At 39.4% G+C, this 23,602-nt stretch overlaps 1 non-coding gene across 1 annotated transcript; it reads right to left on the bottom strand.

The window, feature by feature from the left end:
- Positions 1–3,843: 3,843 nt before the first annotated feature.
- Positions 3,844–3,950, bottom strand: LOC131234062 (small nucleolar RNA R71). The gene has a single exon (XR_009165476.1). It is a non-coding gene; the product is annotated as a small nucleolar RNA R71 (small nucleolar RNA).
- Between the last annotated feature and the right edge of the window lie 19,652 nt (positions 3,951–23,602).

Raw genomic sequence — 23,602 nt, 5'->3', positions numbered from 1 at the left:
CATAATCATGTTGAAGACTGATATGTCTAGACTTACCATTATAAGTGTCGCTATAAGCTCTAGCTAATATGGCTTTACTATCACAATGTAGTGATACAACCGATATAGGCTTTACAAGGAAAGAGATTTTTAATAGAAGATCCCTTAGCCACTCAGCCTCTTTGCCTATTGCAGCCAAGACTATGAATTCAGACTCCATAGTCGAGAGCGTTAAGCAAGTCTATTTCTTAGATCCCCAAGATATAGTTGCATCTTCTAGGATGAATACCCACCCTGTAGTGGACTTATTATCTCCTGCACTCGATATCCAACTCGCATCGGTATATCCTTCCAATACAGTAGAAAATTCTGAATAAAATAATCCTAAGTCTTTAATTACTTTTAAGTAACCAAAAAGTCTACGGATTACATTCCAGTGTTCAGTACTGGGGTTACTAGTAAACCTATTAAGTTTATTCACAGCATATGCGATATCAGGTCTAGTGCATTATATAACATACATAAGACTTCCTATAGCACTTGTATATTCTAATTGTGCAACTGTTCTTCCGTTATTCTCTTTTAGTTTGATACTTGGATCAAATGGGGTCTTTGCGTCTTTTATATTTAGATGGTTAAACTTGTATAGTATTTTCTTAATATAGTGTGATTGACACAAAGCATAACCCCCACAATGTTTTTTAACTTTGATACCTTGGATGGTATCAACTTTTCCAAGTTCCTTCATTTTGAATATGGAAGATAGAAACCTCTTTGTTTCAGTCACACCTTTCATTTTATTACTTATTATTAACATGTCATCAACATACAAACAAATAATAACGATACAACTACCATCTACTTTAGAGTATATGCATTTATCAGCTACATTATGCATGAAACCATAAGATAGTATTTTAGAATCAAACTTCTTATGCCATTGTTTTGGTGCTTGTTTTAATCCATATAGAGATTTGACCAATTTGCATACTTTGTTTTCATTTCCTGGTAGAACGAAACCTTCAGGTTGTTCCATGTATACTTCATCATTGAGGTTACCATTCAAGAATGCAGTCTTTACATCCATTTGGTGGATGTGAAGATGATGTATGGAAGCTAGTGTAAATAATATCCTAATAGATGTTATCCTAGCTATAGAAGAGTATGTGTCAAAATAATCTATCCCTTCTTTTTGTCTAAAATCCTTAGATACTAGTCGAGCTTTAAAGGTTTGGATAATCCCATCAGTGTGATATTTCTTCCTAAATACCCACTTATAACTTATGGGTTTATAACTTAGAGGTAAGTTAACTAGTTCCCATGTTTGATTTGACATTATGAATTTCATTTTATCATTTATAGCTTCTTTGTAGAAAGCAAAGTCTCTAGAGGAAACAACCTCTTTATATGTTTTAGAATCATCTTCTATAGTTATTACTATAGGTATTTGTCTTATAACATTTTCTCTATCTCCTTCTACAAGATGAAAAATGATGTGTTGTGAGTCTATGTAGTCATCTCCTAGACTATTCTTTATTCTTGTCTTTTGACTCGTACGAGGTTCAATAGGAGCTTCCACTATTTGTGGAGATGTGCTATCTGGTTCTCTATTAGGAGTTTGGACTTCATTATCCTTTGATTCCAAGAATAGTGAGTTCTCAAAGAATTCAACGTCTCTTGATTCTATTATTGTATTAGACTCTATATCTACAAGTTTATAAGCTTTACTATTTTGTGCATACCCTACGAAGGTGCACTTAATAGATCTTAGTCCTAATTTAGTTCTTTTTGGATCAGGAGCTCTGCAATATGCAAGACACCCCCATACTTTTAGATATCCTAGGTTAGGTTTTCTACCTCTTCATGTTTCATATGAAGATATTTTATATATTTTTAGACGAAATTCTGTTTAGTATATGGCACGTTGCAAGCAATGCCTCACCTCATAGACTTAGTGACAACTTTGCTCTTATCAGCATTGTGTTGACCATCTCTACTAATGTTCTATTCTTCTTTTCAACTATTCCATTTTGTTGAGGTGTGTATGGCGCAGTACATTGATGTATTAGTCCATGTTCTTTATAAAAGTTATCGAATTCAGGAAGCCCTGTTGTTCATCATTGTCCCATGGGCATGGTAGGATGATAGTACCTTCCTGATTTTCATACATTGTTGATTGGTTGGTAATTAGTTTAATCCTGTTGTTTGCTGTGTCTCCTGGGCATGGTTAGATGATGGAATCCATTCTAATTCATATACCTTTCATCTCTTGAAAACCAAATCAAGTAAGTTCAGTTTGAATTCCATAATCCTTGATGCAGGCATAAGATCTCCCTGATCTCTACAAGTGGATCCTCTGAATCCCTAGTTTCCTTCCTCTGAATTCCTTAAAGTTTTAAATAATTATTCCACAATTATTCCTTAAAATTTTATTTGGTTAGATCATATCTTAGTCTAGTTCTAGTTCTACTTGGTTTTAGATAACGTACAGGTATCAGTCCCTGTGGATTCGACCTCGGTCTTACCGAGTTTATTACTACATCACAACCCTATACTTGGGGAGTGAACAAGTTTTTGGCGCCGTTGCCGGGGACTGACGGTTACGATTCTCTGAAATTAATTAGTTTTAGAATTAGGTTAGGATTAGGATTTTACTAACTTTAGGCTAAAAGTTTTTATTTTATTTTATTCTTAGAAACTAACTTGTTTCCATATTTTGTAGGATCCTGACATAAGTCCATAAATTGGTAATTCCTTCATAATCTCTTTACTTTTTCTACCTTTTAGAATTAGGGTTTGAATTTTATAAATTTTCTAATTCTAGTATCCTCCCATCTGTAGGAAATAGTTTATTCTTAGAACTAGGTTATTTCTTAATTAATTTTCTACTTTTATTTTTAGTAACTTTCTAATTTTAGAATCTAATTTGTTTCCTAAATTATTTTTAGAATTTTTGTTTAGAAACTAACCTTCCTATTTTGTAGGCCTTTAAGATAGAAATTTCTAATTCGGTAAGCTCCTTCCCTACTCTCTATTTTTCAATTCTCTTTTAGTAATTTACTTTCTAGTTAGGACTTTCTTAATTTATTTTAAAAGTTTCCACTTTCTTTTAGAAATTAGTTTACTACTACCTTTATTTTAAAGGATTGTTCCTCTTGTTTTAGTATCTAACTTATTCTTGTTTTATTTTGCAGGTTTTAACTCAGGACTCCAATTTGGTAATTTCTTTCCAACTCTCTCTTTCTTTCTAGATTTTCTTTTCCTTTCTTAGGATTAGGTTTTTAATTGAGGGCTGCGAGTGTTTTCATGCCCAAGTGGGCCCGTGACGACACTCGACGTCTTTTGACTGAAGGAGGATTGGTTGAGGGGTTGACTATCCATCGCAGGACTAGACACCGCTCGAAATCCCCTGAGTTAACTGAAGTTATGGCTGAAGACCAACCTCCTCTACTCCCACCCAGGGTGGAGGATACCCAAGATGAGAATGAGGTGCAACAGGCACCCCCGCCTCGTACTTTACGAGATTATCTACAACCGGCGGGAGTAAGTATGCCCTCATGCATGATTTTTCCTGAAAACACAGGACAAATGGACATCAAGCCAGGAGTTATCCAACTCCTTCCCAAATTCCATGGACTTGAATCAGAAAGTCCATATTTACATTTGAAAGAGTTCGATGAGATTATAGCTACATTATGTTTTCCTAATGTATCTGAGGATACAATTAGGCTGAAACTCTTTCCTTTTTCCTTAAAAGAGAAAGCTAAGACGTGGTTACATTCACTGCGTCCTAGATCCATTGGCACATGGAACGACATGCAGAGGGAATTCATAAAAAAATTCTTCCCACATCATAAAACGATTACCCTCAAAAAAGCAATCATGAACTTTGCCCAAAAGGAAGATGAAACATTCTTCCAATGTTGGGAAAGGTTCAAAGATTTGGTCAGTTCATGCCCACAACACGGATTTGAAACGTGGCGCATTACAAATTTTTTCTACAATGGACTGACATCTTCCATGCGCCAAATGGTCGAGACAATGTGTAATGGAGAGTTCATCAACAAAGATGTTAACGAGGTATGGGATTACCTCGATAGTCTCGCTGAAAAAACACAATCATGGGACTATTACCCAATGGCGAACACCACGTCTAGGCCGACTCAATTAAAGGAGAAAGGTGGATTATATCTCTTGAAAGAAGAGGATGATCTCAAGTGTAAAGTGACTACGCTCATAAGGAAAGTTGAGGCCATGGAAGGAAAGAAGGATAAGGTCAATGAAATTGTTTGCGGCATCTGTGATTGCAACATTCACACAACTGAAAACTGTCCTACAATACCTGCCTTTCGAGGAGTGTTGAATGAACAAGCCAATGCCGTAAATAATTATCAAAGACCTTTTACTGGACCTAACTCCAACACATACAATCCTGGCTGGAAAAATCATCCAAACTTTAGTTGGAGGAATGGACAAACGGCGACTCCTCCAGGTTTCTTCAATCAAAATCCAAATCAAGTGAAACCTCAAGAGGAATCGGTTCAAAATCCCATACAAGAGCTGGCTCAGGCAATGCAGGGAATTACAGATTTTATGCAAAAGATAGATTCTCGTATAACGGTTATAGAAAAGGGGATGCTTCCTGCACAACCTCTCCCCAATCCTAAACCGCAGTACGAGAATAACGATCCCAGCTCTTCAAATCAGATGGGGCATGCTAAATCCATCACCACTCTTAGGAGTGGGAAGATCATTGATAAAACTCTTCCGGTTAGGCCCGAAAAGCCTCAAGAACCAGAAGAGGACAATAATGATGGATCCAGTGATGCCTCACAAAAAGTAGAACCAGAACTTCTAGAGAAACCAGTTGCTCCATTCCCCCAACGGTTGGTTTCACCAAAACCTCTCTCTAACTCTCAGGATATCCTGGAGGTGTTGAAACAAGTGAAAGTCAACATTCCTCTACTTGATGTCGTTAAACAGATACCTTCATATGCCAAATTCCTGAAAGACTTATGCACGACCAAACGACGGAAAATTATTCAAAAGAAAATCTTCTTGACTGAGAAAGTGAGTGCCATCCTGAAGCAAGATGTGCCGCAGAAATTCAAGGATCCCGGTAGCCCAACCATATCATGTGTAATCGGGAACCATCGAATTGATCACGCACTTCTTGACTTAGGAGCGAGCGTCAATCTGATCCCCTACTCGGCATACAAACAGTTAGGTTTGGGTGAATTAAAACCCACCCTAACCACACTGCAACTTGCTGATCGCTCTGTTCGTGTACCAAGAGGGATAATTGAGGATGTGTTAGTCCAGGTCGATAGATTTTACTACCCTGTAGATTTTATCATCCTGGACACCGAACCCATCAATAACATGAGCACTCAGATTCCCGTCATTCTTGGTCGCCTATTCCTTGCCACGTCAAATGCAATTATCAATTGTAGGAATGGTATCATGACTATGTCTTTTGAAAATTTGACATTGGAGTCAAACATTTTTTTCAATAACGGCAGCAACTCAGAGGATGATGACGATTTCCACGACATTAACATGATTGACTCTTTCATGGAAGATACGACACCGCTGACCTTATCCTCCGACCATCTGGAGACGTGCCTGGCCCACTCCCATGATTTTGATGATGACATGATTAGGGAGACGTGTGCCTTGCTTGATACTGCACCGGTACTTGAAGTTAATCGGTGGAGGCCACAATTTGAAGAATCGCCACAAACCGATGTAGTGCCTCTACCGTCTAACCTCAAGCCGCCGAAGCTTGACCTAAAACCTTTGCCCTCTGATTTGAAATATGCATATTTAGGTCAAGATGAGACATACCCGGTGGTGATCTCTGCCCACCTGGAGAAAGAACAAGAGAGTATGCTCATATCTACTCTCATTAAGCATAAAGGAGCCCTGGGATGGACGATAGCGGACCTCAAGGGAATCGATCCCTCGATTTGTACTCACCACATATATCTTGAGGATAATGCAAAAACCGCTCGGCAACCACAACGTAGACTAAATCCAAACATGAAGGAAGTGGTTAAGTCCGAGGTTCTTAAACTATTGGACGTGGGTATTATATACCCTATATCTGATAGTCAATGGGTGAGTCCAACTCAAGTGGTCTCTAAGAAGTCCGGAATCACCATCGTAGCCAATGCTAATAATGAACTCATGCCAATTAGAGTCACTACTGGTTGGAGAATGTGTATTGACTACAGGAAGTTGAATACCGTCACGAGGAAAGACCACTTCCCTTTACCATTCATTGATCAGATCCTTGAAAGGTTAGCTGGTCATTCCTATTATAGTTTCCTTGACGGGTATTCGGGCTACAACCAGATAGAGATAGCCCCTGAAGACCAGGAAAAGACCACATTTACATGTCCCTACGGCACCTTTGCCTATCGAAGGATGCCATTTGGACTATGTAATGCCCCTGCCACCTTTCAGTGCTGTATGCTTAGTATCTTTTCTGATATGGTGGGGCAATATCTAGAGGTCTTCATGGACGATTTCTCTGTTTACGGTCTATCTTTCAGCAAGTGCTTGGAAAGTCTTAAATTTGTGCTGAAAAGATGTGAAGAAAAGAACTTGGTACTTAATTGGGAGAAGTGCCATTTCATGGTTCAGAAGGGAATTGTCCTTGGGCATATCATCTCGTCCAAAGGAATCGAGGTAGATAAGGCAAAAATCGATCTTATCTCTAACCTACCTTCACCCAAGAACATCAGAGACGTGCGATCCTTCTTAGGACACGCAGGATTTTACAGGCGATTCATAAAGGACTTTAGTCTTCTCTCTCGTCCTTTATGTAATCTTCTTCAAAAGGATGCTCCGTACGAGTGGACTGAGCAATGCCCGGAAGCTTTCACCAAGCTTAAGGGCACGTTAACCATGCACCTATCATGCGGCCACCATGGAGCCTTCCTTTTGAGCTTATGTGCGACGCTTCTGATTATGCTCTTGGGGCGGTCCTAGGCCAGAGAAAAGATAAGAAGCCCTACGTCATTCATTACGCAAGTAGGACTCTAAATCCTGCCCAAGTGAACTACTCGACTACGGAAAAGAAACTCTTAGTCATAGTGTTCGCCTTGGACAAATTTAGGTCCTACCTGATCGGATCCAAGATCATTATCTATACAGATCATGCGGCACTGAAGTATCTTCTTTCTAAGAATGATTCTAAGCCCCACTTGATACGATGGATCCTTCTACTCCAAGAATTTGATTTAGAATTAAAGATAAAAAGGGAGTAGAGAACGTAGTGGCTGATCACCTTTCTCGCCTTAATACCTCTGAGTCCCTTGAGGCAACCCATATCAGTGATATGTTCCCTGATGAACAACTGTTCAGAGTCTCCCATTCACCTTGGTTCGCTGATATTGCTAATTATCTTGCTACGGGTTTCACACTACACAGTGGACTCGCAAGATAAGAAGAAATTCTTCACCGAGGTGCGCAACTTTTCAGGATGATCCTTATTTTTTTAAATATTGCCCGGACCAAATTCTAAAGAGATGTGTACCAGACGATGGCATCAGAGCCTCATCTCCTTCTGTCACTCTCAGGCTGTGGTGGTCACTTTTCGCTAAAAAGACCACGGCTAAGATTCTGCAGTGTGGCTTTTACTGGCCCACTATGTTTAGGGACACTCATGAGTTTTGCAAAGCTTGTGAGCGTTGTCAGAAATTGGGAGCATTGTCCCGTCGAAATATGATGCCTTTGAATTCCATTCTTATCATTGAAGCATTTGATTGCTGGGGCATCGATTTCATGGGACCATTCCCCCAATCGTTTGGGAATCTGTATATTTTGCTCGCCGTGGATTATGTCACTAAATGGGTCGAAGCGATTCCGTGTCGAAAGAATGACCATCGCACGGTCATTAAATTCCTAAAAGAAAACATCCTTTCTCGATTCAGAACGCCTCGAGTCATCATTAGTGATGGGGGCTCACACTTTTGTAATAGACCATTCGAGAGCTTAATGAATAAATACGGTATCTCTCATAAGGTGAGCACCCCGTACCATCCACAAACAAGTGAGCAAGCCGAGATTTCTAATAGGGAAATTAAACACATTTTGGAGAAAACGGTTAACCCAGATCGTAAGGATTGGTCAATCCGATTGACCGATGCCTTATGGGCATACCGTACTGCATTTAAAACTCCTATTGGAATGTCTCCCTTTAGACTTGTCTATGGGAAGGCTTGTCACTTGCCTGTGGAGCTGGAACATAAAGCGTACTGGGTGATCAAAAATCTTAATTTCAATCTGGACAACGCTGGCTCGCTACGCAAACTTCAATTGAATGAACTTGAAGAAATCCGGAATGATGCGTACGATAATTCGAGAATTTACAAAGACAAGATGAAAGCATTTCATGACCAACATATTTTACGAAAATCATTCACGCCTGGTCAGAAAGTCCTTCTGTACAATTCTCGATTACATCTCTTTCCGAGTAAGCTTCGATCTCGTTGGACCGACCCTTACATTGTTGTCACTGTTTTTCCGCATGGGGCCGTTGAGATAAGAGATCCCGACAATGGCAAGGAGTTTAAAGTCAATGGACATCGATTGAAACCATTTGTCGAGAAATTTGATTCAGAGGACATGTCCATGCCTCTGACTGATCCTGTTTACCAGGATTGATCTCCTAGTCTGATGGAGGTATAGGTAGGTTTATCGCTTTCATAGGACTAGGGTAGTTGCTTTATTTGTCTGGCTGAAGACGGTAAACTTAGCGCTCCTGGGAGGCAACCCAGCTCTTCACTTCTTTTCATTCTTATCATTAGTTATATGAATGTTTGTGGGTAACATTACTGCAAACCCTCACGAGACTACAACTCGTCCACTAGGGGTAACCTAGGGGTTTAAAGGCTTGTTGCATACGCTAAATGCAATCGAGAGCACCTACGAAAGTGGTATAGGTAGGATTTTATTTTGTGTTATTTTTGTTGCCTTTTCTCTCGTGCTGACCGACGCCCATGCTGTGATCTCTTGGAAAGTGTCTCTCTATGCATCATCCAGGTACTATCTTCCCATTACTTCTCATTTACTCATTTTGTCCCATGTGCATTGCATGCCTATTTCTTTTACATTGAGGACAATGTAGATTTTTGGTTGGGGGTGGGAGATTAGGAAACCTAATCAGTATTTTCTTAGTCTTGAGCAGAAATTGTGAAAATTTTTAAATTTTTCTAGAATTTCATATGAATTCGAAGCGATTTTGACGGCCATCTTGGATTTAGAACTACAAGATGTGTGATGTTGGTACTTTATGACTCTTGGATTCAGTTATCTATCAAATTTCACAGCTAAGTTTGAATTGTTAATCCATTATTAGAATTTGTAAACATTGATTGAGTCATAAATTCGCAGGACACATCTCGCTTGCATATTAAGGTTTCAGTTCGATATTTAAGGATTAACTTAGTAATCACTAAACATGAAAGGAACTAACTTGGAAAATTGAAAGGATTGGGCGAATGGTCTACACCATAGGTTTGCTCCCTATAGGTGTAGATTTAATTCCCCATGAATGATATGTGAAAAAGTTGGGTGTACAGTCTTTACCTTAGGTTTGCTCCCTATAGGTAAGGATTTGATTCCCCTTATTGACATTACTTTCAATGAAAAAGTCAAAAATTAAAAGAATAAAAAGATAATGTGTGAGGCAAGTTCTGGTTATCGTGAATTCTCTTATTGGTTACCAATGATATCCTTAAATAGAGAAGTGAATTTTAATGTTTCAAGATTAGACTATGCATCCATGGAATTTAATGTTTAGAATTGTTCTAATTGATGGACTAATATTTTGAACTTAATTACGAAGTTACCATGTGATTAAGTCTAGGAGAGAAAGTAATGCCAACATTCATGAATCTTAGAATTCGAGTATCTGAATTGTTCTTCATAAATCTCTTGAGTTCATAAAAAGTGTCTTGTATTTCTCAACTTATTTTTCGCATACCTTGCTCGGGACTAGCAAGATGCTGGTTGGGGGTTGTGTTGAGGGTCAAATATTGCATATCAGACCCCAGTTATTGCCAGGATTTACAAACATAGTATTATTTAATGGCCTGATTTATTTGTGTTTGTGATGTAGAGTGTATTTACGAGCATGGACTGAAAAAGGATGCTTAAAGCTTGGATTTAACGCTCTGATGACACCAAAGCATGAGATGGACCCCAGGAGACCAAGATCGGCATATTTGCACGCCAGGGATCCAAGAAAATCAAGAAACTAATGCTCAAGTAGCCTGAAATTGGTACAGAATACAAGATCACAGGGTTCTCACCATCCGTTCAGCTCGAAACTCCATATATGGCCTGAAGACCTTAAATAAGCCGTACAAATCAAAAATCAACCATTGGATCGCTGTGGAAGTGGCCAAACGGATAGATCAGCCCCTTAAATCCTTAAGTGGGGCCCGCCTGATATCTGGATATGCTTCAAACTTGGCCTGGACGGTTTAAATGATATGACAGAGTGGATGGACGGAACAGATTTCATGAATATATCAAAGTGGACCCTATGCAGCAGTGCGTGTACACCACGTACCGGACGGCTCGCTGTGCACCGAGAAATTGAAGGCGGTCAACAAGGCGTTGGCCGATTACAACTCGAAAACGGCAAAGCCGTCCGCTATTTGCAACAGAGAGTTGCGGTTGAAGTCAGGTGGGCCACCATCATCGCAGATATCTCTAATCCGGGTCGTCCATTTGTTTCAGAAGGTAAAACCGACCGTACACATGAGGTTTTTCAAAACCTATGCTTGCATACACAGAAAAATACCGTTCAAACGCAGGTTGAACGGCAATATGGAAAATCAGGTGGGTCGCTTCAGCATCAATCCAAAACGGACCACGTCCGACCGGATTTTCGAGGAGAAACTGATGGACGGTGTGGATTTCGCTGGAAATTCCAAATATGGGCTTCACCTATCATCAGCGCACGACACGCGCAGGCCCTGTTTACAGCGCGGCCGAAACCCGAACGCTGCGGCCTGCTTTGTATCAACAGAGGGGATCGGTCCGACGATCCGGACCATCCAAAATCATCCCAGATACGGACTGACCAGAGCCAAGGAGCCCGAATGGCTCCGATCCTGCACTTGGAGACAAAAAGCCTCTTCAAACATAACCTGTTACGTGCAGCGGATGTTGCGGCTGCGTAAGAATTCCGCATCCTATTCCCTTTGGGACTCCACAGAGCTGCTGGCATGGGAGCTTTCCATCTTTATAAAGGAACCAGGGGAAGAAAAGGACGGACGGTCTGGGTTCAAGGAAGAGAAACAGAGAGGGAAAGGAAGCAGAAGGGAGGCTGCTGCTGAACGTGGTTGCTGCTGGACGTGGCTGAGACGTGAAACAGCGGAGGAGTTGGAGTTTTGGACGGTTGAAGAAAGGCTGGACGTGGAGTGGGTTTTCTCTTTTTCCTTCTTATTCTTTTCTTTTCCTTTTTATTTTTTATTTTGTTGTTTTTGTTAGCCCAGTCATGTGTGGCTAAACCTCTTAGCTAGGGCTAAGAGGTGAAGCCTGTAGCGAGATGGGAGAGTTTATTCCATGCAAGTAGATTAAATTTCTGAACTTAATTTGATTTAGTTGATTATTATAAGGAATATTTTTATTATTCTTTAATGGTCTGTTGTGACTGAAATTACAATGGGTTTGCAATGGTTTTGAATATTTCTTTCCTCTTTTTATATTTATGAAGTCAGGAAGCCCTGTTGTTCATCATTGTCCCATGGGCATGGTAGGATGATAGTACCTTCCTGATTTTCATACATTGTTGATTGGTTGGTAATTAGTTTAATCCTGTTGTTTGCTGTGTCTCCTGGGCATGGTTAGATGATGGAATCCATTCTAATTCATATACCTTTCATCTCTTGAAAACCAAATCAAGTAAGTTCAGTTTGAATTCCATAATCCTTGATGCAGGCATAAGATCTCCCTGATCTCTACAAGTGGATCCTCTGAATCCCTAGTTTCCTTCCTCTGAATTCCTTAAAGTTTTAAATAATTATTCCACAATTATTCCTTAAAATTTTATTTGGTTAGATCATATCTTAGTCTAGTTCTAGTTCTACTTGGTTTTAGATAACGTACAGGTATCAGTCCCTGTGGATTTGACCTCGGTTTTACCGAGTTTATTACTACATCACAACCCTATACTTGGGGAGTGAACACTGATTCATCAACTTGATGGATGAAACATTGTCGGCTTCCATCAAATAACACTTTAAGATTATTGGAAATTATACAGAATAAAATATTTCTGTAAAATATGAAAATCGAAAAATCCCGATGATTAGAACTAAGGACAGGTTGAAGCACGTCTGAAACGCTGTCCTTAAAGCGTTATTTTCCCTACTTAAGTGAATTGAGTATGCTGATAGGTTACAGGCAAACCGCTTTTAGAATACGATGAGCCTGGTGTAGGTTTGCGTTCAGCAAACACGAAGGCCTTCTAAATGGAACTCTATTACACACTATCTGGCAGAATTACAATAAAGAAAAATTCCAAAAGAGAAAAAGAGAAGAAAATATGTGATTTAGACCACTGCTTTGGTCAGTTTTTTAGCCACTGGTTTAGTTGACCCGTTGTAGACCACACCGTTGGTCTGTTCTTTAAGCAAAGGTTCAACCCTTGCTGTCTTACTGGAATCACTAGAGTATAGGAGAAGAGTGGTAGGCTGTCTCAGTTCGTATGGGTCTGCTGGAGTGTGTTGAGAGATGGTTTGGAAACTCATTTAGGACCTCCTTTTATAGGCTATGGTGGCTGGGAGTTATGGTCCAGGAAAATAAATCCATGACCGTTTTCTAGCTTTTGGAGAAAACTAGCCATTTATGGCCATTTTCTGACTGTTGTGCATGGGCCATTAAGCTATTGCATGCTGACTGTTGTAAGACAACAGCTAGCCGTTTTCTAGCTGTTGGGCTAGTCATGTAGCAGTTACAGCTAGACTCTGCACTAATGGCACAACTGTTATAGATCTGCTGTAACAGCTCTATTTCAGCTCCTATATATAGTGGAGGACTCTCATTCAGTCCTCTAGTCTCCCCTTCAGTCAGCTGCAACAGCTCTATTTTAACTCTTTACATATACTCTCGCACATGTCTCGCTCCAGTTCACTTAAGGTCGCGAAGGAGTGACACGATCGAAGTGCAAAGTATGCCACTAGTGCCTCTACAGCCATACTGCCTTACATGCCCACGCCCTCGCACCGAGTCCGTGCCCGAGCGCGCGCGGGTGTTCCAGTGCTATACATTGGAACACGCAAGGTCCATAGTCCTTAGACTAGGTAAGCAAATATTATAATACTCCACTGTTTTCATTTAAACCACAAAATCTTCTCTTCCCTTTCCCATGTGGGACTATTCTTAAAAACCCATAAAAATGTGTTTTTCAAACCTTTTTTTATATATTTTATTATTATTTTTTATTTTAAAATATATATTTATAAAATCAATATTTCCCCACTTGATTTTTTAAAAATATATTTTTTCGGTTAAACATTTCTATCAGAATAATCAGCTTATATGCATAAAGAAAGATATCTTTCGATTTTAATCTTTTGTTAGTGTAAGTATCTCAAAACTCTGTCAAAATGACTGGTAGCCGTAGCGTTGAACCACTTATTCCTAGATAACAGAGTCAGAGAAACCACACATATATTCATTATGTGTTTGTTAGAGTTCTCACAATATTTTGATTGGCCTAATTTTCTTACCAGATTATTATCATAGCTTGGCCTACCTTTTGCAGGGATCGGATATTCTACACATATGCATGTAGAAGGGAAAAAACGGCTGTATTAAAATTTCATAAACAACTGCTGTATCAGATCATTCCAATAGTAAATGAAAGAAAACATCGAGTAGGGAGTAATGGACTACTCAATCATGCTACTTAGACTAGAGTTTTGGTCGCTAGCTCATCGACTCAACTTGTCGGGTCTCATTACCCGACTCTTTGACAGGGTAACCACCTTGTTCTCGTTTTTTTTCAGCAAAAGAGATGCTTTTTCTTGTCTTTTCAAAAAAACCATAAAAAGAGATAAGCTTCCTTTTCAAATTGTCTCCAAACGTACGAGTCCTCTTTGTTTTGATTCTGAATTTATGTTGCCTCGGTCTACACTCAAGATCCAGCTTCTATTGCCATCCACGTGTCCACATGAAGAGATGGGGTTTGATCGTTCGAACCATTCGTTTCTCATAGCCACCATAAATAAGCAATTGTCCTGTAATCTAACTTCATTGATAATCATAACCATTGTAATTTAGAGTTGAATGTGAGCCATTGAAATATCCTGTTCACTGTCCTAAATTCATCTATGGATAATGATGGTAAAATCGTCCATTTATATTATGTTTCTCATAACAGCCCAACATGAACGGTTCCGATCACCGATCTAAGTACATGGGCAGCTGACGGTGACATGAGAAAAAAACTTATATTTTAGGGGCATATTTGATAAGAGGGCAATATAATACACATTTTATTGTATTTAGTTCATTAAAAAAATACACCGTATATTAATTATTATCTTTTTGCATAGTCAAATATTCAGTGCACGATGCATAGAAGATAATAAATCAATAGAAATTCTATGTTTCAATAGTATCAGTGAAAATTATTACATTTTCTTTTCTTTTTTCAAGAAGTAAATAAGCCTTTAAGAAAATTACTAAAAGCCTAGGCACTTAGAAAGCCTTGTAAATTTCAGTATCTCCTCTAAAAGCTGGTTAGTCATAAATGTGATGTCTTAAAATTTTAAAATCATCAATTTGTCGATGACAGGTTCGATGCCATCGAGTATTTTTCGAATTTTCGTTGTTGGTTGCTAGACGTATTGGTGTCATTTTTCAATGACAATGAAGATGTGTTCGATGCTATTGAAGCTGAGTCGAGCAATCGAAGATTTTCAAAAAATTCATGTTTTGCCTCTGGATAATCTTGGTATTTTTTTTCGATGCCATCGAAGTGGTTTTGATGTCATCAAAGTTTAAGTGTCGATGACATCAAACGTTTTGCACAGAATTTTATTAATCCACAGAATCTGCAAAATTTGTTTTCGATTTCGTTTAAGATTATTTCCAAGGCTATATATATGGGTATAAACAGGATTGAGATGTATTATAAGAGCTTTTAAATCATCTTAGGGTTTCAAGGGTGTAGTAAGGGTGATATTTGATGTTGTTCGAATCGGGTAATTTTTTTTCTCTTTGTGATTTCTACTTTCTTAATGATATCTGTCGCTTTGTGCCACGCTAAAATCTTCGTGTTCTTCTTCCTTTTTGTTTAGTGCTTTTGGATTGCTATCCTATATTCATTGTTGTGTACTTCCGCGGTTCCCTCAACAAAATGCACCCTAATATGCAACATTCATCTTAATACATGTGCCCCTACTTGAATCATTTTCCTACTTTTAATAGTGCATGAATCCTAAAAAGATTATCATCAGCATCAACGTCTTATACCAACTAAATTGAGTTGGCTACATTAATCTAGTTCTTTCATATCACTATATTGAGGGTCATATCCTCAACTAACTATAAGTCAAAATTTTCTTTCTACGTCCACCAAGATCCTTTAACCATCTAATTGACTTTCCCTTATCTTATTATGTACTGGTATCACTTTTACGTTTTTCAAATGCATTTATAAAGCTATATTACTTATTATCTTGCCATTTATCTATTTTAACATCCTCTTTTCAACTATGCTTAGCATATAAATATATTGTTATGCATGCTCAACATTTTGTCCAATAAAACATAATTACTCTTATAGCTTATTATATGAAATCCCTTCTTTAGTTTGATTGGCCTGAGGTAATCAATCACATAAAACTATAGATGCACATCTTTACTTCCTTCACCTCCTCTAATTCTATGCGCAACATCTTTCGTAACCTCTTATGAGAACTATTGGCCCAAGATATTGTAAATGGTTGGGGTTCCTAGATATTGTTACGCAAGTGGTTGGAAGCATGCATTGCAATGCTGGCATGCTTAGAGATGAAGGACATTGCAATTCATCATGCTTAAAGCACCACAAACATGCCAATGTGCCACATGTACAATGACTCATCATCAACGGTGTTAATATGCCACATGTGCCATCCTTATCTTGAAGCACCCCATATATGCAAATGTACCATGTGCTATTATGTCACATGTACTGACATCTATATTTAAGCGATTCACATGTGTCACATGCCTTGCACAAGTCAACCAACCACATTTGCTACATGTGCCACTATTCATCTCTAATTAAGCATCCCATGCATGCACGTCCTTGCATGCTAATGTAATACGACAATATGACATCTCCCCCTCAATCCGTCATCGGGGCACACATGTCATTCAAGAAAATCTCATTGAAAAACAATTCATGCTTATTCGTGTTCATGGAGAGAAAAAAAAAAAATAATAAAAAACACATTTTTCATGAAACTAACTTTTTATTGTTCATTAAACTTTTATTATTTGTATGAATTTAAAGGAAACAAGTTTTTTATATATATATATATAGAGTCCCGGTCTCCTGCGCACCGTACCGCACGGAGCTTAAATACGAGCTCCCATAAGAGCCGTTAGATACAAAACATCGGCTGGGATTTAGTCGACATGCGCAGCAGAGAGTCTCCTTTCAGACGACTCGCGCGGTAGTTTTTTCGGACGCACATGGTCCTTCTGAAGTGACGTCTCCAAGTTCTGTGGGCCACACCGTGATGTGTGTCTTGTATCTACACCGTCCATCCATTTGGAGAGACCATATTAGGGCATGATCCAAAAAATGAATCAGATCCAAAACTCGAGAGAACCCCACCACAAAAAAAACAAAAGGGAGAGTGACGCTCACCATTAAAAAGTTTTGGGGGCCACGACAGTTTTTGTTCAGGCAAATATTTGTGATTTAAGTTTATCTTAGTAGGAATGACATTATGAACGGTATGGATGGGATATAAACATTATGGTGGACCCAGGGAAGTTTCAATGGTAAGAATTTACCTATATACGTTTTACTAAGGTACGGCGTACTTAAGCTCTAGATTTATATCATTTTTTGGTCCATCATCTACAATGATCTTTCAAAACCGATGATCATGGTGGATCTTCCCTAAACATGATGGTGGACCCCACCTAACTTACCATGTCAGGAAGTTCCTAATCCCTGTGGGCGAGGTCATCTCCGATTATTGGTAACGTAGCCAGACTATCACCTAACAAAGGGACTTCCAAACTTAATTTTCTTGGATTTTGCTTTCTGGGTTTTCTCTAATTCATGTTTCTCTATTTATATTTGTTTGATATCTGGAATTTCTAGTTTTATTAAGTTGGACTAATTCTGCCTCTCTCTCTCTTTATAAAGTTGCAGGAGGTTCTTCCCCCAGTCCTAGTCTCTCCACTGTGGGACCACCCGTTAAACGGTCTGAATGATGGGTTATTGAGGTCTGTGTTGAACTGAAGTGCAACACACCGGTTAGAATGATCTTCTTTTTTACTTGAACCATATTGCAGCCACCTGGGATTTTTATTCCTTCGGTCTTTCTTTTCTACAAGTACAAACCCCTCCAAAAGAAAAGTAAAAACAAGATCAAATCCATTCCTCCAAAGAAAAAAACCCCATGTAATTATAGCTCCAAATCTTACCAAAATGAGGAAAATGTGGAACGCAAAAAACAAACAAAGACGCCGGCTTTCTTTCTCATCTCACTCCCGAAGCTAGTGATGTTTTTCCTTGCTTGCAGCTCTCAACTGAGAAGATGAACCAAAGCTAAAGTAAGCAAACAAGAAAAGGACGACCCTCCAAGATATTATGGTCCTGTTTGGATAGAAAGAATCTACAACATTGAAATGGAAACATTGAAATGGAAACCCCATGGAAGGAATGAAATCGTGCTTCTTCTATAAATATGTTAAAAGATCAGTGGTCGAGGGGGGAGAGCTCTCTCTCATAGCCTTGGAAATTGATATCCACAATTTTTTAGGGAATTGAAAACAGATTCCCATACTCAAAACTTTTTTCATAAACAGTACAGAAGTTAGATCCCATGAAAATTGAATCCATTTCCAGAATATCAATGTATATTTGATTAAACCCAGCACTGATTCACAAAAAGGATCTTGCATGTGTTGTCATCTTGGCACTTTGTAAAACTACAAACCAGTGTATGACTCACTGTCTTGAAAGTGTGTATTGAATAATTGTGCCCTACTCTGGAGTATTCTTCCCTTTGTTACTTGAAACTTGAAACAGAATAGTATATGACTGATGGACAATACATTGAAAACTTGTAGTCCATATACAGCAGATCATTGCTTGTGTTTGTATGGTAGCTAATGCAAGTTTAAAGGAAGAAAACAAAAGTTCAGTATGGCTGCCTGCCAGGATAGTGTTTGCAAATGGTTATACTATACAAACAAAAGAAAACAAAAGAGAAGAGCACTAGAAGATTCTGCACACATGAAACAAAACATATTCCATGTTTTATCATATTTCAGAACATGGGTAAAAGGTTCACCTAGATGAACAACTAGAAAGTCCAATCAATCGATATGGACCGTCCATCATCTCCAGCTCATATTTCATGGGGCACCATATGAAATTCACACTGATTGAGAATTTAAAAATAAAACTAATTATCTAACCTGTAACCTGTAAAATGGCTGTTCCATATCATCTATGGAAAAATAGTTCCAATCAATGATCATGGAATGCTTGTAGTTCCACACAATTGCTTTTATTACCAGATCCTGTCTGATCCATGGGTTCGAAAACATGTGGCTATAAGAGGGAAGGCCATCTTTTGGATGGATAGGATCATCAAGTTGGTGCCAGTGGACCGAAAGGCCACCCAGATTGATAGACTAAAAACTATTGTCCACGTGTTCCCATAGAGTAAAGAGCAATATAACTTATAGTATCGTGGCCCTCAGAACTTTTTAACAGTGGGCGTCACTCTCCCCTCTGTTTTTTGTGGCGGGGTCCTCTCGAGCTTTGGATCTGATTCATTTTTTGGATCATGCCCTAATATGGTCTCTCCAAATGGATGGACGGTGTAGATACAAAAAACACATCATGGTGTGGCCCACAGAACTTGGAGACGTCACTTCACAAGGACTGTGTGCGTCCGAAAAAACTACCGCGCGAGTCGTCTGAAAGGAGACTCTCTGCTGCGCATGTCGACTAAATCCCAGCCGATGTTTTGTATCTAACGGCTCTTATGGGAGCTCGTATTTAAGCTCCGTGCGGTACGGTGCGCAGGAGACCGGGACTCTATATATATATATATATATATATATATATATATATATATATATATATATATATATATATATATCAACAACTTTATTTCCCAATCACTTTTACTTCTAGAAAATGTATTTTCTTGAAATATAAGAAAAACGAGTCTTTCAACAGTTAAAGTGTTAAAATCAAATGTGCCACCATCAACCTCAATTACCTTATATGTGTCACATTTTCAATATAATTACGAACGTGATTTGATCCCTATGATTTGAATAATGCCATTACAACATCACGTGCACCAACATGCCATTTGGTACTCATAACCCCGTTTTTTATAGTCCCTGCAATGACAAGTGCAAAAATAGATGTTCCCGATACGGGTTATATGACAATGCCATTACAATGTCACGTGCATGCATGGCAATTCATATCCCTTAACTAGGTGCACTTGTGGTAAGAAATTTTTTACTTTTACAACAGCCCGCACATCAAATTTGCATGTATGGTGCCTTTTTAGTGGGCCACGTTAGGAGAGCCCTTAAACTAACGGTTACTAGTAATTCATGTCCCTACCACCCCCACATGTGCCTTTGCCCATCTTAAATTGTTCAATTTATGTCTAATGTGCCGGTATCTCTTGTGCCACGTGTGACCATATTGCTAAAAAAAAACTCACATGTGCCATGTGAGCTACAGTTCAACTTAGGGGCGTGTTTGGACAGGCAAATTCCATGGGATTGGATTGTATTAGGGTGGATGGCTGCCATTTCAAGGTAATGATGGTTGCGTCAGTGGATTGCTGTAATCCCATGGGATTGCTATATCGAGGAATGTTACTATCGAGTCTGTTTGGCATGCTTGGCCAATCCCGGGATTATGCTCGGCCAATCCCTTCCAATTCGTCCAACCAAACACATCCTAGGCAAAATCAACGAGATTGGGAGGGATTGGGTGGATTTTAAGGTAATGATGGTGATGTCAGTGGATTGTTGACAATCCCATGAGATTTCTATATCAGGCTGAAGTTCAACGAGTCTTTTTGGCACGCCCGACCAATCTTGGGATTTTACCTTCCAATCCCTTCCAATACAATCCAATCCCTTCCACTCCGCTTGTCCAAACACGTCCTAAAGTGCCTCACAGATCCTGTCGTACGTGCAGTCCATTTCCTAGCAACCCACTTGCCAAACAGTCAATTGGAAAAGGAAAATTTTGCTTATGTGAATGTGTCACGTGTCTTAACCCTCCTTGAGCGGGGTGTTGAAAATCAGTGGTTTTTAAAATAATAAAAATGAAAATTCAAAATTTTCAAATTTTTGAGATTTTTCCGCCAAAATACTTTTTGAATTTTTTGAATTAAAAAGTGTGATGTGTGTTCTTTGTCCCACATCGGAATTGTGAAGAATAGTTTTGTGGGTTATATTAGATGTTAAGAATGGTATTTTTACTTGGAGCTTTTTGGAGGATATGAAACACAGGTTGCGTTCGCACTGGAACACACGCACGCACGCGCGCACTCTCGCGCTCGGGCTCAGGCTCGGGCACAGGCACGGGCGTGGGCAGTGAGGCAGTGTGGCTGTAGTGGCGCACGCAGAGTGGTCGCTCCCTCGCGAGATGGTGCGATTACGGTGCGATGGGTCTGGTCAGAGCCTCAGGGCGGTGTGGATCTGAAAAATTGAAAATGAGCCTGGGTTTTATAGGTGACTGAGAACGATCGGATCTTAAATCCGAAATGTCTACCTTAAAAGCCATAACGGTCCGAAAACGGATGGGCCAGGATGATCCAACGGTCAGATCTACAGATCCAATGACCAGAAAAGTCTAGGATTAATGGACAACGGTCACAAACGTTTTTCAAACGTTTTAGACCATTGAATACCATACAGCAATGGGTCTAAACCTGAGGCCTATATAAAATGGACCATTCTAGTCCGATTTCATCATCTCAACACACCATCTCTCCCATCAAATCAGATACAGTCCATAGCTTCATTTTAGAATATTGTTATCATCTCCATCGTCTAAGTCTGCCAGAAGAAATCTACTGCGTTAAAACTGTTCCATAGTGGACCTATTGTGATTGCTACACGCTGGATCCAGATAAGGCTTGTCTTATCCTGGGAGCAATTCGCCAATAACCCATCAGGAGGCGAATCACGCTTTAAAGACAGTGTATTTTATACGTGATTCAACCTAGTGATAATTTTTATTTTTCTATTTTTTTTTATACTTTTGATATATCCAAAAGAAATTTTTTAACACTGGGTCCACAGATGGATGAACAAATGATCACTGTCCATCTCCCGGGACCTACCTTATTCTAGATGGGCTGTTCTCTGAAATTTATGTTGGCTTATGATCACAACCATCCAGTTCATGCACTCGAAGGAAGTTGAACCAAAATGGAAAGCGTTCAAATTTATATATAAACATTCATGTGTAATGGTGTCCGATTTTCATCATCTTTACGCCTTCCCTAACCAGCTACGCGACCCACAATAGCAAAGGTTCGGATCATCTGATCGTGCATTCTCCTAGCTCCATTCTGCGACAGATATAAGAGGACCGTGAGTCGCGACTCACTCATAAGTAATAACAAGGTTGCAGAAAGTTCGGGTCGCCTTTTACGATCTCGACGTTATCGCACCATGATTAATGTGAACGAGGAATATCCGTAATTGATACTTGGAATATCCGTTGGTAAATGAAAAGTTACTCAATACGCTGGCGGAGTTTGAGAGACGTACTGATGCACTCAATAATCTAATCTGACATATATTTAACTGAATCCAAGCCGTCCAAATAGTAGGATCCAATGTAGATGGAGATTAAACCAAAAATCAGATGAGTAGAAGAGTTACGAACTCTGATTGATGGACATATTTGTGTTGAATTTAGACCGTTGAATATTTCTCCTCCAAACGGTCCATCATATGTCTACCAATCATCCATTTGGGATCACCATTTCAACTTCAATGTTCTTGACTTATGACTAACCTAAAACATGCCCCACCATATGGACGGACTGATATCCATGTGCATGAGTATGAATATCTACGATATTATCAATGTTTTTCTGATCCCCTTTAGATTTGCTAATCATACTCGCGTGTGGGAGGCCCGGCCGTTAGACTCAGCATATGGAAGGCGCGTGAGAGATCAGAGCCTTCCATCGGCTGTTTAAATCTTCTGGCCTAACATCTGGTGGGTCCCAACATAAAGAACAAATGGGCAACAGAAAAAGTTGTTTTAACCGTCTGTTTACCTTTCACATTGTGGCCAATTCGAGGGGTGAAGCGGTCTGATATAATAGCCAGAAAATCTAACCATTGATCCCACACAAGTATTGCATGTCGGCACGTTTCCCAGCGTGTGGTTGTGAAGGTCTCCACACGCGTGTGGAATTTAGAGAACTCCACCATCTATGCTCTCGAGACAAAAATCCTCTACAACACGTGTCGAAAGAAGCGTGCAGCACAGCTTTGTTAAGTCCCATCAGCTGCGAAAACAAATGTCAGTTCATGTTGAAAATAATGAAGCCGATGAAAATAGGGAAGCGGATTGGCCGGTGTATCTCACGCCAGCCAATAGCTGCTCTATCGGCGTTTGCAAGTTCCGTCGGTCTGATCACGAAGTATGTGTTATTTTCGAATCATTTATCCATTTGGCGTGCTCATCCCAATGCTGGAGATGAAAAATAAGACAGATCTAGCCATCTAATGGACTACTCTACAGAAAGCAACGGAAGATTGAATGTCTACCTTTGTAAACTTTTTCGGGCGTTTTAGATCAACATGAGTTTATTTTTTTTCCTTTTCTTATACACCCTACGAATTGTTTAACGGTGAAAATCATTATCACCGCTGCTATACGTGGTCCAATCTTTAGATATGAGTATTTTTTAGATAATACCCTATAAAAATTAAAAAACGGTGCAGATGTAATAAATACATCACTGTGAAGCACATGTAACTTTGATCTCCTTTGAACCGTCCGTACAACTCGGAGCTTTGCTCGTCTTAGCACGACACGTACCTACAGCAGATATAGTGTGTGGTACACCAGGTGACGTTAACACACCCAGTTATATAGCTGGTGTGGGACACGAGCCAATCCGCTTCCATGAAAATAGGGAAGATATCAGATGGAAATCACAAAACAGAAACATTCTCGGGCACACCTGGTTGTTTACACACCATCCAACCCGTTCATCAAGTGATCCCTATGAGGATGAAAAGGCATCCCAAAAAACATACTGATCCAAGCTGAGGTGGGCCACCTTGCGATTTTAGATGTTTCACGAGTGATTTTATACTTTTCCGGTGTTGTGGCCCACCTGAG

This window comes from Magnolia sinica, chromosome 18, assembly GCF_029962835.1.
Source record: "Magnolia sinica isolate HGM2019 chromosome 18, MsV1, whole genome shotgun sequence".
NCBI classification, from domain to species: Eukaryota; Viridiplantae; Streptophyta; class Magnoliopsida; order Magnoliales; family Magnoliaceae; genus Magnolia; species Magnolia sinica.
The sequence above is the reverse complement of the archived record's forward strand: the minus strand, read 5'-3'. Positions and strand labels throughout refer to the sequence as shown.